An 18,080-nucleotide genomic window follows, 5' to 3' on the forward strand; every position below is an offset into this window, starting at 1 on the left:
GGCACACTTTTCCCGAACACTATGTCCAAGTGGTCGAGTGCATATTGGTATATTTGTGTTCCTCTTCTCCTTTGTTTTTTTCTGTCAAGGTGGTTTTCTTCTCTGTAGAGTGCTTTGGAACTATGTAGGTAGTGATTATATATTTTTTAAAGTCATTAGGAATACCTTATGTATTTTTTTAAGCCATTACCAATACTTGATATGCAAGTTCTTAGAAGCATCATGCATACGTAATTGGTCAAAAGATGTGAAAAGGTCGGTTCGGGTTGTTCGAAACCTATTCCAATAAAATAATGCCACCTCATATATTTAGGAGGCTTTGAGGTTGGCTCAAATTTCAAGAATTTAGTTCAAAAGTATTAACTTTGGAGAATTTTTGTTCACAAATATGGTTTTCACCTTCTCATAAAGGCATAAAGGGGTGGTGGAAAGAATCAAAAGTTGGTACCGTAGAATCATTCTCCGGTTGGTGTTTTGTACATGTGTTGTGGGTTTGGGGGGGGGGGGGGGGGGGGGGGGGGGGGGGGGGGGGGGGGGGGGGAAGGGGGGGTTTCCTTTTTACAGCGCACTTTACCCATTTTGAGATATTTTGCCCGTTTTTTGATGGGTGAAAAAGAAAGCTAACCTTAAAAAAATACCCAAGAATTTCATAAAATTTGGGAAATATGAAGGTGTAGGGAATGGTCATCCACTGACAATTCCTTGAAAGAAAGAGCGACCACATGGCCATCGACGAAACGGACGTCGAAAGCCATGGTGGGAGCACTTTTGGAAGGGAATGGTCAATGGATGACCATTCTCAGCCGCCAAATGTCGAAGGGAGGGGAGCAATGCAACTTGCACAAACGACACAAAGGATGCGAGTTGCTCAGATACTCAGTTGCGCAAACGACACAGAGGACGCTCAGTTGGGTAGACAACACAGAGGACGCTCAATTACATGGAGTCAATTTTTCATATGCTGACATGGCGAATGGTGGTTAATAATTTGATTGTTGACGTGTGACCAAATCATTTGCATAGCTTGAAAATCATTCTCCATGCGGATGTGGCTTTCCAATCTATACTATATATTAAGTGGACTATGATTCCGATGGACACGTGTCATCTTTTGAGCCTCTGGCCAATCCAGTCCGAAGGTAGACGAATAGACAAGGAGTATAAGACGTAGCCGAACAGGTAGACCAACTCACCCCGCCATTTCTGCACTACGAGAGAGAGAGAGAGAGAGAGAGAGAGAGAGAGAGAGAGAGAGAGAGAGAGAGAGAGAGAGAGATGTTTCCATAGTTGTTGTCCCATGTGACGCAAAGAGAGAGAGAGCTCTGTGTGTGTATTCGCGCTGGACTCGGCCTGCTGTGTTTAATTGGTGGCAGCTTTATTAGTGATGGATTTTGTATGACGCATTTTTCCTAAACATTGAGTCCAATCAAAGCATAAGCTCCAACTTTGCAGTCAAGATTTTAGTGCAGTTCCTCTCTCTCTCTCTCTCTCTCTCTCTCTCTCTCTCTCTCTCTCTCTCTCTCTCTCTTCATTGATGTTGAGGTCCACATAAAGCCTTTTGGCTATGGCAGCACGAAGGGGTTTCTCCCCCTGCTCAACACCATATCCACTATATCCTTCATGAGTAGACAAGGCTTTGGCTTTGGCTTCCATGGATGAGGATATGGGCAAAGGGATGGGCTCTGTGGTATCGCCAATACCCAAGCTAATGACTTTTGGAGTTTCACACTTTTTTCTCTATTTTGGGCCGGAATTTCTCCTTTTCCCCTTGCCTTCAGCCAGCTATGTTCCCTGCAGCCCCGACGACCTAGGTGAATACTGCGTAGAGAGAGAGAGAGAGAGAGAGAGAGAGAGAGAGAGAGAGAGAGAGAGAGAAACGGTCATCTATACTATATATGAAAGAGGAATTCAGGCGGCCACATGGTTGAAAATGGTTTCATCTGGCCATACTTGCCTGAGTGAGGTGATACCAATAGAACCGGCGAGTGTGCTCTGAGTCGGCCCGACCAAACAACGAGCGCGACACACACGCGCAGAAAGTTTGCGCAACTGAACGCGACGTGACACGTCGTCTTGCTCTGCAATGTTAATTGAAGAGAATACATAGGTGCACGAGTGATTTAACACTGGCATCTGGATACTTCTGCAATATATGCGCATTATGTCGCCTTGCAATTTTAGGGAAGAGATAGCCAGCCTGCAACTTAGCCATATTAGAGTTTCCAGGTACCTTTGTAATCATTGCAACTTTCTCCATCGGCTCAGCAAGACACGATATTTTGAGGATGGTGCCCTTGCTTCTGCCTTCGATGCGTCCTTACTTACTTCTGCCTTAGATTAGGAACATAAATACAAGGGTATTTTGGTAACTTTTAAAATTTGGGAGATATTTTGGGAATTTCCACAAATTAGAGGGGTATTTTGGTTTGGTAATTTTACCAAAAAAAAATCAATCAGACGTTTGCTTTGGGGTAGTTTCAGAGAGAATTTTTTTCAAGATAGATGATTTTTTTGCAATTTAACTCTATTTTCTTGAATTTTCCAAGCAGACTTTCTCCTTCTCCCCGTTCCTTCAACCGGCTGTTTTGATTGTTCAATTCGATTGGTCAAAGCTTAGTTGACGCACTTTTCTTGAACACTGATGCACACACACACACACACACACACACACACAGAGAGTTTAAGCACCTACTCCCTGTGTTTGAGAAAAATCATTTTTCCACACATACAAAATTCATTTCCTTGATTTTGTCAAGAGGAAGTTTTAGAAAATTATGCTTTTTTTCTGGAGTTTCACACTTTTTTCTCTATTTTGGGCCGAAATTTCTCCTTTTCCCCTTGCCTTCAGCCAGCTATGTTCCCTGCAGCCCCGACGACCTAGGTGAATAGTGTGTAGAGAGAGAGAGAGAGAGAGAGAGAGAGAGAGAGAGAGAGAGAGAGAGAGAGAGAGAGAGATGGTCATCTATACTATATATGAAAGAGGAATTCAGGTGGCCACGTGGTTGAAAATGGTTTTGTCTGGCCATACTTGCCTGAGTGAGGTGATACCAATAGAACCGGCGAGTGTGCTCTGAGTCGGACCAAACGACGCGCGTGACACACACGCGCACAAAGTTTGCGCAATTAAACGCGACGTGACACGTCTTCTTGCTCTGCAATGTTAATTGAAGAGAGTACATAGGCACACGAGTGATTTAACACTGGCATCTGGATACTTCTACAATATATGCGCATTGTGTTGCCTTGCAATTTTAGGGAAGAGATAACCAGCCTGCAACTTAGCCATATTAGAGTTTCCAGGTACCTTTGTAGTCACTACAACTTTCTCCATCGGCTCAGCAAGACATGATATTTTGAGGATGGTGCCCTTGCTTCTGCCTTCGATGCGTCCTTGCTTACTTCTGCCTTAGATTAGGAACATAAATACAAGGGTATTGAAATTTGGGGGATATTTTGGGAATTTCCACAAATTAGAGGGGTATTTTGGTTTGGTAATTTTACCAAAAAAAAATCAATCAGACGTTTGCTTTGGGAGAGAATTTTTTTCAAGATAGATGATTTTTTGCAATTTAACTCTATTTTCTTGAATTTTCCAAGCGGACTTTCTCCTTCTCCCCGTCCCTTCAACCAGCTGTTTTGATTGTTCAATTCGATTGGTCAAAGCTTAGTTGACGCACTTTTCTCGAACACTGATGCACAGAGAGAGAGAGAGAGAGAGAGAGAGAGAGAGAGAGAGAGAGAGAGAGAGAGAGAGAGAGAGAGAGAGAGAGTTTAAGCATCTACTCCCTGTGTTTGAGAAAAATCATTTTTCCACACATACAAAATTCATTTCCTTGATTTTGTCAAGAGGAAGTTTTAGAAAATTATGCTTTTTTTTTGGAGTTTCACACTTTTTTCTCTATTTTGGGCCGGAATTTCTCCTTTTCCCCTTGCCTTCAGCCAGCTATGTTCCCTGCATCCCCGACGACCTAGGTGAATAGTGCATAGAGAGAGAGAGAGAGAGAGAGAGAGAGAGAGAGAGAGAGAGAGAGAGAGAGAGAGAGAGAGAGAGAGACGATCATCTATACTATATATGAAAGAGGAATTCAGGCGGCCATGTGGTTGAAAATGGTTTCGTCTGGCCATACTTGCCTGAGTGAGGTGATACCAATAGAACTGGCGAGTGTGCTCTGAGTTGGCCTGACCAAACAACGAGAGCGACACATACACGCGCACAAAGTTTGCGCAACTAAACGCAACATGACACGTCGTCTTGCTCTGCAATGTTATTTGAAGAGAGTACATAGGCGCACGAGTGATTTAAACACTGGAGAGAGAGAGAGAGAGAGAGGACCACCTATGAGAACTGGATACAAGACTTTGTGTGTGTGTGTGTGACAACACCCATCCAAAGAGAGAGCCGCTCAAAGTTCTGGCATGTGTGTCATTAATTTAATTTGTGTCATAGTAAGAGCGAGCGAGACCCGCCGGTAGGCGGGTCGCGCAAGCTAGTTTATTATTGAATTTATGATAGCCTTTGAATATTCCGTCCTACCAAACTTTGCATACATTCTACCACTTGGAGTGCCACTTATGCTTACATAGCATTTTATGGGTGAAATCTTAGATGCTTGCTTGGGCGTTCAAGAGGGAAAGGGCAAATAGGTGGATTCTTTTTGGGGGGAGAGGAGCAGGGTGGAGGTGCACTATCCCTAGTTAGACTCTAGAGCTTCCACAAGAAGATTTAGAAATTTTCTCATGTAGGAAAAGTGAGTCTTTTCCAGTGTTTTTCATACAATGAATAACATCATGAGCTTCTGCTCGAGAGGCACCGCATATCTAGCTAGGTACGATTGGAGGCAGGGGAATCATACCTAGCTAGGTATGCGGTGCCTCTCTCACATAAGCTCATGATGTTGAGGTAAGTCACAATATGGGAATTATTGTGAGAATTTGTCCAAAACTTCTTGTGAATTCAGAGGCCCTTTTGTTCTTGTGGGAAATCACAAACAATCACGGCATAAACCATTTGATTGAGGAATTGTCCTTTCAAAGGTGCTCATGCATTTTGAGCGCCAAGGACGTGGAAGCCTCACTTGACTCTAGAAAAATGACCAAGGAAATCTAGAAGAGCATATGCTTTTCATTGTTCTCGCTAAATTATTTTTTGGTAGTGGACTCGCTTCAATTATGAAGCATAAAGATATAGCTAGTGCTCCTCAACTCTATAACTCACTCAATGGTGTCTCTTGATGGATGGCCATCTTTCCAATGAAATATGCGAGGAATAATAAGTGGGACAAAAGTTTTTGAGGAGCTTCATTAAGAAAACTTGGTTGGATGCCTTGGTGATTGAAGGGGAAGGGAAAAGGATATGGCAAGTGGAACAACAGGAGGTGACCACGAGGTTGAGCCCCCGCATGGTGCACAAGACCAGCAAGACGGCTAGCTCGTGCGGATGAAAGGGGGGAAGGTGGGGTGGAAAGTACGAAACGCTCTAGATGAAATCTGAGGAGATTCTATATAGTGAAGTATGCAATGACAGAGAATTAGTCACTTTGTTGTCAAAGTATTGCAATGATAGAGAATTTGAAGTATGCTTGATGGCATTATGGAGAAATGACACTACTTTCTTGGCGTGCAATTAGTGGTGAAAAACAATTAGATTAGACTTAAGTGGGTGTGCAGAGATCCTGGGAATATCATTTTAGCTCTTGAGTGTAAGCACACTTGCACATAATTCTATTATGTGCTCCAAGCATAGCTTAAATTTAGCCGATGGTCTATAGCACCATAGGGGACACTTGGGGTGGTGGTCGAAAGAGTAAATGGTAAAAAGGTCGCTTTTGCATGTATCGAGAGTGGGGGTAAAGTAGGCGTCAGCTCACTTGTTAGCCTACAATTGCAAAAAGAAAACCAACCTAGACATTGCTATTGTTTTCTTGTTAACTAAGCTTTTCTCAAGCTAACTCTGCCATTTTTGGTAGAGTTAGCTTGTGACGGTAGAGTTTTGCAAGTGCTACCAAAATTCACTGATGTCAAAAGGACGATGCATGCGAAGGTGCTCTAGCATGATTTAGAACACTTCCCTCTCAAACTTTCTATCCCTAGGAAAAATTTGAGTGTAGTGCCTCCTTCAAATCACTTTACCATTGTAGGCATGTGAGCTCGCATAATCGGTCTACGGTGGATTTTGCTCGCTCTCTCTAACGGTTTCGAATTGCAAGTCTTATACAATTTTTCAAGCTCATTCATGAGCAAAAGTAGAAACACTCACACTATATATCTCTCATTTCTCGAATATGTATATCCATATGCCTTCATAAAACACACACAATCATCTCATTTGGAGAAAATTTTGGTTATGCATTCATTAAAAACAGCTAAGAGATTTTGGTGATTGCATTTGGGGAAAGCCCCAGCTCCACCTCTACCTCTATATTTGTTGAAGACCATCTAGAGCTTCCTGGCCTTACCCTTGCTGGACATACCCTGCAATAAGTGTAATTCAAGAAACGACATCCTTGCATATCCAACAACCATATTTGCATTCCAAGAACTTTTTGTTTCCTTAGAAGTACACAACAATTGACATGCATGGCAAGCACAACAATTTCAAGCTCTTTCTAAGAGCCTACAACAAACAATCTCATCGTGAAGTTGTTTGCCAATGTCAACTACTCGCTCTAAGTCATTTGATTAGCACAAATCTATTGAGATTCCCTCCCGAACTATTTCCCAAGCACGCAAGCATGTGCAGCTCCTGTCGTTCACACATCATTTGCGCTACCGAGCTCCTCAACACCTGTTGCGATCCTCCACGTGGCACTCCTCCACTAAAAGCCAAGCCAAGGTATCTCTCTCTTACTAAAATCTAGGGTATGTCTGTACAAGCATTTCAAGGAGCTTCAATTGTCAGGTGTACGCGTTGCAAGGGCAGGTTCAAGCTCCATCTGTTTCACTTTCTATCTCTTGTTGCCTGCGTTCCTCCACGTGGAAAGAGGTTTTTTTTTTACCTTCCATTTTCCTTTTGAGCCCCAAGCCAAGGGATCTCTTTAGATTCCGTCTAATTCAAACGTTGGCACTACCTAATTGCATAAATGTCCTATGCCTTCAAGATACAAGCATGGTGACTAGGGTTAAAGAGAAATGATCGGAACAATCATTATACAATTATCTTTTTATGATTATGAGGTCTCCTGGCATTTTTCTTATGACATTGACACTTGAAACTTCTCCTCTCTCTCTCTCTCTCTCTCTCTCTATTAGTAGACTCAATTTCAAGACTCGATAAATAGGTCTCTGAGGCCTCTTTGGGTTTTCCTCACAACATGCAAATTGTATTTTTCTTCCTCCTCCTCTTCTTCTTCTTCTTCTTCTTCCTCTCTCTCTCTCTCTCTCTCTCTCTCTCTCTCCCCCACATGACATGCTTCAAAAAAAAAATTACCTCAATTTACCCGATAATACCATACTTATGAAATCTTGAGAAACACACATGAAAATTTGATGGGTAATCACGTGGGTTCGAATGGTAAATTTGACCTAATGAATTAAGGTCTAGGTCTTTTGTTGAAGAATGCTAAACTTGGAGATAAATTGTGTCTCACGTATGTATCCATCGCCTACGAACTTAACTTGGATAATTCAAGCCCCTGCATTTGATTGAAGGTTACCATACGAAGGTATTTTTGTGTGTGGCATGCTGCCCTAGAAGCGAGAAGGGAGAAGGACACTGGCTGTGGATGTGTGTGGATAATCAAGGCATGCCTTGATCCTATATGGCAATAGGACGATCCACATACCCACTTATGTACACACACACACACAGCTGCTCTTCTCTACTTCATGAATTCTCGCCACCAAGAAAGGGTTATGTGCTTTTGCTGCTCAGGCAAGCTCTCTCTCTCTCTCTCTCTCTCTCTCTCTCTCTCTCTCTCTCTCTCTACTACCTCTTAGCCTTCCATCCGGGTGGTGTTTGTTCACCTCCCAAAGGTCATCACGTCCTCCCAACTCGTGACTTTGCCTGAATCGGCCTTGCCTTAATAGAGTAAAATCTTCTTGCCTCTGACCAAGGCCCCCTCTTGCCGCTTCCCTGCTTTCCTTTATTTGCAGTCATGTGAGCTTGCCTAAATATGGCTCTCCCCTCCCCACAAACCGGGCCAACTATCCTTGTAACCACCATTCTCGTCACTAAACATACCATACATCACACAAATGAACAAAATCTACAATCTAATGGTATTCCTAATAATTAAAAGGTATTCCTAATTCAAAGATTCTCACAACACAACAAAAACAATGTGCTAGTCTATAGCACGTAGCAACGGGCAACGATGAAGCACATAGATTTGCAACAATATTAGCTAAGAAGGACAGATACAACATTTTGAAAAAAAAAGAGAGAGAGAGAGAGAGGACACTTTGAAGACAAGAAAACGCTAAAGAAAAAATAAAAGGAGAAGAAAAACACATCTTTATATGGACACAAAATGTCTTTGGACTTTCCACCTTTATATGTCTTTTGACTTTTCACTTTCATCTATCTTTTCATTTCCTAAACTCACACTTCCCTTATGTACTTAAAATGTTTTAAAAGAATTTTTATTTTTTTGAGATTGGGGAAATCTAATGGCAGCACGTAGCATGTAGGGCTACTTCAATGTCTTTTTTTAAGATGGAAATTAGCTCTATTATTTCAAACCTTGAGGCTCATCGTCTTCTTCTTTTTTTTGGAAAACTCACAATCCTGAGTAGATTATATTAGTAACTCCAAAGAATTACAATTACTAATCATGCTCGTGTTGAGCCATGACATCTTCCAGAAAACATTAGTACATTGGCTAATACAAGGGCCATCCCGTGGCAAAGGTCAAACACTTGACTGGCTAAGGGTTAGACTCTTATCCATGCAATTTTGATATTGTTGCAATCACAACCTTGTTCCACTCTTCAGAGTTCCTCCATTTTCCAATGGCAATAATTGCTTCCTTGCTTTCTTGAATGATCTCCGTGAACCTTGCTGTTTCAATGAAGTTCTCAAAAAGTCGACAGTTCTTGGCCTTTTATACGTGTTTAAAGTAACAAAACCTGACAATTTGTGTACTGATTAGAAGTGGTTGGCCCATGAATATCTTCCCACCCATGAAAAGATTGTTCTTGTAAAACCCAATTTCAAACCTTGAGGCTCGTCTTCATATAATGTCTCCTAAGTTTGAGTATGTGACTCTAATATAGAAAAAAATCATCCCCAAAAAACACAATGGTGAGTACATTATATTGACAACCACAAAAAATTACAAATGCCTCCCATGCTCTCTCGATCCATGGCATCTTTGAGAGGTCATTGATACATCGGCTAAAAGGTGAGCCACCCTGCAGCAAACGTAGGGCCCTTATCTATGAGAGTCAGTTCCTATGGTGCCAATTAAAGTGTTCCATTTGTCAAAATTCTTACGTTTCCCAAAGGTTGGAATTTCCCCCCTGCTTTCTTGTATTATTGTTGTGAACCTATCTATTTCCATGGTGTTATCAAATATATGACGGTTCCTAGCCCTCTTGACTTGTTTAAAGTAGTAGAATCTAAGAATTTGTGCTATAATAAGCAGTTCCTAGCTTTTAAGAACCTTCCCTCCCTAACCAAGAATGTAAAATTTTTCTTTATTTTCTATTTTTGTCAAAACTCACAATTAACAATTGTGAGTTGTGAGTAGATTATATTGACATAGTGAAAAACTTATGAGAAGGGGTCTAGATATATATCAAAATTGTCAATGGAAAGGGATGACACTCGAAAGTATACTGCATCCCATTCATCTCTTACATTTTCTTATTGTGTTCAATGTGTCCATTTATAAGATGGGTGATGACACGTGTGGAAGTCCAAGAACCATCGAGTCTTTGAGAATGTCCTTGAAATAGCTAGTTTCATGTAGATTATTCAAGAAAGTTCAGAAATGATTGTCGCCACTGGGAAAAAGAAGAACTCCAAAGAGTGGAAGAGGGCAATTAGAGCCGCTAAAATAGACATACATGTTTGAGGGCATGGGTTTTTTGTTCAAGCTGAGGGTTGCTCCCAGTACAGATAGTGTTTACTTTGATGTCCCTCTTTTATAATGGGGTGGCCCCCTTATCATCCAATGTATCAGTGATGTATCTGTGGCATCTGGAAGACGCTATATATCAATACGAGCATGGCTTGAATTTTGTAAATTTTTTTCATTATGCTAATATAATATACTCACCATTGTGATTTCTACAAAAACAAAAAAAAGATGGGTGATGATGGAAACCTGAACTTCAATCTTAGGTTAGTTGGATTTGGAATGGTCAAGTTCCACTAGAGAAAAAAGAGTATCATGGCTTTTATCATCGAATATATATAAACAATAGTATTTTTTGGACATTACCTGCAATCCACATATACGTGATGTGGACAAAGATTGTGACCTGGCTAGAAAACCAATGCATGGATTGAATCTTATTTTGTTCTTTGAATGTGTAATTTTTAGTGAAATCCACAACGGACACTACCACACCTTCAAGGAAGATATCTAGACATTGTTTAAATTGCTCATCATGCCATCTGTAAACAATATTGTGCTTTATAAGCTTGCTCATATGATCCCTGAACAATACAAAAAGTTGACCACACCGCATCTCCTTGTTCGACATAACTTTTCTTTTCTTCTTTTTTGCAGTATCTGTTTCACTAACTTCGAGGTCTTCAAATATCTTGAATGTTACCTTGCGTGCACTATATGAATCCTCAATTGGGCAAATGGGTAGCTTTTTTGAAAGCCCACATGAGGAGCATTCACCCATCAAACACTTCAGTGCAAAGGAATTTGAACCGCTAGCCTTTGAGCATAAAACTGATTCCCAAAGCTTTATAAGGCTCCAGAAAATTTTTGTATGGGCATTGCATTTCACATCTGCACCACAAATGTCACATTGACAACCACACTCTTTCCCATGAAAACCATAAGAATCTTTCCTTATATGGTTCAAGATATCCCTCAAGAATGACATTTGAACATGCGTGATGCAACAACAATTGTATCGATCTCGAAGCTTGCATACGAAACAAGGCTTCAACTTTCAACTGTTCTCTGATGAATTTGTACCTCTGAGTGACTCTATTTGAAGGCAAAAAAATTATTCTACCTGCATTAAATAATGATAATCAATACATATATTGCAAAATCCAAACTCATTGATGAAAAACTAAAATCAATCTGGTGGGAGTTAGTCTGAGGTGGGTAAGTGACACTTTTGTGGTCAGTGGAAGGAGAAAAATAACAAGAACCTGACTCTATTAGTACCAAGAACTGTAAGATTGGTGGCTACCAGAACTATGATTGTAGGGTTAGGTACTAATCAGGTTGACAATGTAAGATCCCTTTCAGAAAAATAGCTACCGCTATCAAATGGGTAGCTACCAAGACTAAGATTGTAAGAATGATGCCTTCCAAAGTACTAGTGGTAGCTACCAGTACTACCATGGTAAACTGGTAGCTACCATTATACCAATATTAATTGTATCTACCACCCTGAGAGTGGTAGCTACCTTTTAGACAAATAGCTACCACTATTAGATTGGCAGCTCTCAAGACTATGACTATAAAACTGATGCCTTCCAGAGTACTAGTCGTAGCTACCAGTACTACCATGGCAGACTAGTAGCTGCCATTGTACCACTATTATACTAGTAGCTACCACCCTGAGAGTGGTAGCTACCTTTCCTAGGACTAGCATGGCACATCTAGCATTACGAGAGTAATAGCTACGAGATTGATAGTGGTAGCTACCAATCCACCCAAACTACCATTGCAAATTCGTAGCTGCAGATATAATATTGGTGGCTACCTTTATGGGGACTAGCAAGGAGGTTGACAACAAAAGATACCAATCCACCACCATGGAAGGCTGGCAACTACCACTATCAGAATGGCAGCTACCATGACTAGTACTAGAAGACTCTTGCTTCCTCAACACTTGTGGTAGTTACTAGGGTGAGAATGTTAGCCACCAGTCTACCAGTGCTCACTACCATGGAAGACTTGTAGCTAACATTATAAAAAAATTACAATGCTATCGATAAATATCATAGTGGTAGCTGCTACCTCTCCTAGGAAAACCATGGTAGATAGCACTAGTTATGAGACTGCTATAGTAGGTTGAAAGTGATAGCTACCAATCTACTAGGATCATTGTGGAAAATTAGTAGCATGCACTATCAAAGTAGTGGATACCTTTACCAAGGATAGCATGGAAGCTACCATTGTCTGATGGTGGTGATTAAAAGGATCATTGTGTGAGTCTTTGAGAGTTGGAAGACAAAGTACCTTGTCCAAAGTTTCTATACAAGAAACACCTCTAGAGGGATTGGCATGTGTGCGTGTGTGTGTGTGTGTGTGTGTGTGTGTGTGTGTGTGTGTGTGTGTGTGTGTGTGTGTGTGTGTGTGTGTGTGTGTGTGTGTGTGAGAGAGAGAGAGAGAGAGAGAGAGAGAGAGAGAGAGGAGGGGGGACATGGGTAGCTATGGAGGCAAGGTCCACATAGGAGCAGGATCAAACACACACACACACACACACACACGCACGCGCGCAAAGAGAGAGAGAGAGAGAGAGAGAGAGAGAGAGAGAGAGAGAGAGAGAGAGAGGAAAAGGTCGTAACAGCCTTGGATCGTGGTGGGCACTGCTAAATTTTGAAATTTCTATAATTATTGCTCAAAGTCTCACAAAAACTTCCATCTAGCTTTAGATTTGGGAGGTAGCTACCACCTTGCTAGTGTTGTGTGGGACACAAGTAGTAAGTCCACCTATTCATGCATATACCCTAGTACTACCCATCAAAGGGCTGATCGCCTTTCTAAACTTGTAAATGGTGAGCCTCTTAAGGGAATTGAAGATGATTTTCTAGATGCATATCTATTTAATATTGAGATGGTGCTTAGATGGAGTGAGAGCATAATGCCAATTTTAACCATAGGACAAATGATGATAGACCAAGAGAAAATGGATGATAGAAAATTTGTTGAGCAAAGCGGTCATTTTCAACTACTTAGTGGAAGATTGAATCACAGAGGCTTCGATGGCATATTAAGGCTATGTATTCAAGCCTCTAATATCCCTTTATACTTGATGGAGGCATATGCCACTATGGGCTATGTGCACCATGGGAAGACTGGTACCTACCAAAATTTGATGAGAATGGGAGTCTGATGGCCTAGCATGAAGAATACGTATCAATATGTAAATATAATTGGATACAATATAAATTCAACTTAATTTACTTTTGATCTAATTTCTTTTATGCAAGCCGAATTGCATATGATGCTGGAAAAGCAAATTGAAAATTCACAACAAGAAGCTCAACACAAATGGATTCAAAAATGTAAAAGCTCTTACCTTTTGATGATTTTGATTCAAAACATATTGAAAATAGCTACCAATTTATTGTAAATTACTTCAAATGCAAAATTTGACAAATTTGTCATGATGACGAGCAGGTCCAAAATGCCCCTGAACCTTTAGGATAACTCTTCACGTGTTGAAATTGGAGTTTTGAACAGAAAGTTATGATGATTTTATGTTTTGTTTAATTGTAGATTTTTCATGCGTGCACCACATGAAGCCACAGGAGGCTGAAAATTCCCTATTTTTGTGAAGAAAAAGCAACCACACTCTGATACCATGTTGAGAAGACAAAGAAAGAGAAGAACAAAGAGACGATATGCAGAGAGTACAACCTCAAAGTGTGCAGAATACTCACACTAGATGTATATAAATAGAGGAGAACTAGAGCCTATATATAGAGCAACTATACAAATAGCTCTCCATCTCTCTCTCTCTCTCTCTCTCTCTCTCTCTCTCTCTCTCTCTCTCTCTCTCTCTCTCCCCACACCCCCAAATCTCTCTAATTTCTAGTCTGGCACCATAGAACGTTTACTTAAAGAGATGCTGCTGTCAAAATTAGGTGGGAGCATAACCTCTACTGAATATAATTGTTCAAGAAAGTATGAAAAATGCTCACACGTGGCATCATGAACTTAGACCTAGATAAGGGTATGGCCACCTTGATGATGGCGACGTCACAACTTTACTATGTGGAGTGCATAATCATGAAAGTGTTACAAGTCAAAGGTCATTCCTAAATTTAGTTGCTAAGTTGAGGGGAATTGATGTGCAAGGTGCCATGAGTACATGTCTTAGTACTCTGAAGCAATGTGCATCAAAACTTTCATGCTAGCACTTGGATTTGAGTTGGCGTCGTTGCACTCCGATACAAATAATTGGGCTGAGCCAAGTCAATGCAACGAGCTCTATATCTACTATGACAAGCTCCACATTAAAAAACACCATATTGCTGACACTAGCCTCAGGCAATAATGAACCCCTACAACCCCTTGGTGCTCGCATAACAACTGTCAACCATACTGCTACCCTACTCAATTACCACCCCAACAAAAACAAGAGCAACCTCAAGTGCATACACTCTGGTCGTATAAATTATTTGTTAATGGATGATGGTGAGGGCAAGTCATTATAATTTTAGAAGAAGTATTCTAATAGGAATACTAAGGTGACGCATTGCTTTGCTAAATTAAGCTCAGAGTTAAGTATACATACTACACTCATGGAGTTTGTTTCTTCATTGGTCTACATAAGCTTTAATCGATCTATGTTTTAAACAACCTAGATACTTGGTTACTTTCAATCAAGTTTCACTAGCTTGATGCTTTGATACAATATGTTGTTAGTAAACCCTTGTTTGTCATGAACCCCAAAACCTTGAAAAAGGGTAGAGACATGAGTGTTATCCAAGTGAGCGTTTTACCCTTTTTCTTAAGACAAAAACTCTTAACTCAGATCGGCAGGTTCGTCTTCTTACATAATGTATGGCAGACAAGGAACCGCCGTGTGTTTGAAGGAGGTCTTGAGATGGCAAGCTTCACAGAAATTATACAAGAAAGCAAAGTGCTAATATGGACGCTCGGACGCAAGCAACATTCGGAGGATTGGTCTAAGACTACTTGTGCCTTGTTGTCAGCAGAGAGCATGCCTAGGACAGGGGAAAATATTGGCTATCGATCATTAAAAGATCTCAGAAGAACATGATAAGAGACCCTATGTATCAAGGATAAGGGGGTGAGTTGGGTGGGATGGCTGCTCTGATAGCCGATGTAATCATGGCCCCTGGATGACATCATGGCTCAACACAAGCATGACAAGACCTTGTAATTATTTGGGTTGATAAATATAATTCACTCACAATTGTGAGTTTTGCTATTATTAAAAAAAAGGACAAAACTCTTAAGGAATGATGGGAGCAAGTAACAGAGAAATCTGGAAGCCAAGTCGCAATACATGAAGGTATTTCTATGGAAGGTAATGTGGGGTGCTAAAGATACAGGAGAGAGGGATAGGGCCAGATCGATGCTTGGGGTGCAAATTAACTAGTGAGGATCTGGCCCATCTATTCATGGAAATGCTTGCCTATCAGAGGCATCGCAAGGAGAATATGCAAGCAGGTACAAAGGACATGGAAAATTGGTTTTTTCAAGGCTGATTTATTCCTTGGAGGTAAAAATTTCAGAAGTACTGCCCTCCTCATCAGCACTCAAACTATAAGGTACTTCTTCTTCCATAATGTATGGCAAACAAGGAACCGCCGGGTGTTCGAAGGAGATCCTGAGGTGGCGAGCTTTGCAGAGATTATACAAGAAAGCAAAGTGCTAATATGGACGCTCGGGCGAAAGCAAAATTTGAAAGATTGTTCTAGGACTACTCATGCCTTGTTGTCAAAACAGACGGTAAGTAAAGCCTAGGAACTTTGTTCAAATTCGGTGGTGAAAGGCCTTACTACGAGGCGGCAAACATCCAGCTTGTAAACTTTTGCACCTCAAGGCTCGATACGAGCTTGAGGTTGGTTTTGTAATACAGTCACGAATTGTGAGTGTATCAGTATAATACACTCACAAATTGTGAGTTTTTCTATAATAAGAAAAAAGACAAAAACTCTTTTTCAAGTGGGGAGACAATGTTCTTTTGGGAGATGACACCCTAAGGGCAGCTAACAGATAAGGGATTATATATGGGAGAAGCCTATATACTATAGGAGGGTTGGGTGGTGATTTGCCAAGCAGTCTCTAGCCTAGAAGGTTTTTCAATTGCTCAAAGGAGCCACTCAAGGGTCTCGACAATGACGATGCCCTAGTCGATGGCCTTACATGTTTTTCATTGAATGTATTTTTGAGAGGTGAAGTTGCATTAAAAGTAACTCGTGCCAAGAAAATTCTACTAGGTGTGCACAAATGTTTTATTAATGGGTACGACTCTAGTAGCATGCCACGTGTCTTTACAAGTGTAAACAGTCAAGTGGAATTTGGGAGGCCTACCTGCAAGGAGTTCATGAGCCGTTAGACCGATAGTGTGGTTTCTAGGATGTGAAGAGGCAACATACAAACAGAGAAAGAGAGGGGGAGTCCTTAGGGGACTTGTAGTGCAGAAACCTCTACCGGCAGTGATTAACTACGAAGAAGGAGGAAGTTTGCACCCTTGGTCACCTGCTTTGGTAGTTAGTTATCAGGTCGCATAAACTTTTCCAGCTCTCTCTCTCTCTCTCTCTCTCTCACACACACACACACACACACACAGGTATCCTATTTCTTTCTTCCCTAATGATCTCTCTAATACACAGTCACCCAGATCAGCAATTCAGCCCTGCATTTTCAGGGTTCATCCCTTTCCCTCACCGGAACTCGCCTACTTCTACACCGCTAGCGCTTCTGATGCAACCCAAACCCTTGACAACCCATTGAGCCCCTCCTCGACCATTTCCTTGCCGCAGTGAGTGCTCCCAATTTGATGTCACTTCATTAAGATCTACGTTCTTAGCCATGCAGTATGCAACAAATTGGCTGCGCTTTTGTGGCCAGCTTTCAGCCTTTGTTCCCTCTCACATTTGGAGTGCAAATCAGCCCCATATCTACCCTTTGGCTTCAGTAACATCTCATCGAGACGGATCCAAAGGTGCATAAAATCATCGTGGACGTGCTTCATTTTAAGAGTTATCGCGGTGACATTCCTCATTCAAGTCAGTAGTCTCTCTTGAGGTATTGCATGTGTGTGCATTCCATACCGCATCGGCAACGGTGTGGGGGTCTCTTGAGAGGGCTGGTTGGGACCCAATGTGGTGTCATTCTCCTTCTCTCTCTCTCTCTCTCTCTCTCTCTCTCTCTCTCTCTCTCTCTCTCTCTCTCTCTCTCACACACACACACACACACATACACACACACACACACACATCTCTACCTCTCTCTCTCTCATTCCCTCTCTTCAAGAAATAAAAGGAACCATATCTCATGCTATGTTCTAATCATCAATGCAAGGAAAGAAGTAAAGATTTGTGGAAGTGTAAAGTATAGATCATCACCATCTCAATTTTCTTTCACCTGACACAAAAGAATTCACAATCATTTTGTTAGTGAGGGGTTGGTAAAAGAAAACTTCCTGCTTGGAAATGCCCTGGTCCACACGTATGCCGAATGTGATGTAATTCAAAAAGCACAGATAGTGCTTGAGGAACTATGTGTTTGGGATGTTGTCTCTGCAAATTCATTGGTTAAAGGGTATGCAAAGTGGAGGCAAGGCCAACAATCTTTGGGCTGTTTTTAGCGGATGCGAAGCGAGGGCATCTCTCTAGATGCAATCACTTATGCTTGCATCTTGAAGGCATGTGGCACCACTCAAGATGCTAATCGGGGAAAAAGGATTCATGATAATATTGTTGGTCTGGAAGAAAACGTAAATGAAATCTACGCTTTCGTCTTAAAGGCATGTGACACTACACAAGACACTGACATGAGCAAAAGAATTCACGATCATATTGTAAGTCAGGGGCTATTGAAAGAGAACATCGTACTTGGCAATACCTTGGTCAAGATGTATGCTAGATGTCATCTACTTTAGAAAGCCTAAAAAGTGCTTGAAGTGCTGCCTATCCGAGAAGCCCTCTCTTGGAGATTTTTAATTGCAAGATACGCCCAACAGTGTCGGCAAGGCTTAGAAGCCTTGGACTGTTTTTAGAGGATGCAAAGTGA

This window comes from Adiantum capillus-veneris, chromosome 11 (assembly GCF_014529385.1).
Source record: "Adiantum capillus-veneris isolate H3 chromosome 11, ASM1452938v2, whole genome shotgun sequence".
NCBI classification, from domain to species: Eukaryota; Viridiplantae; Streptophyta; class Polypodiopsida; order Polypodiales; family Pteridaceae; genus Adiantum; species Adiantum capillus-veneris.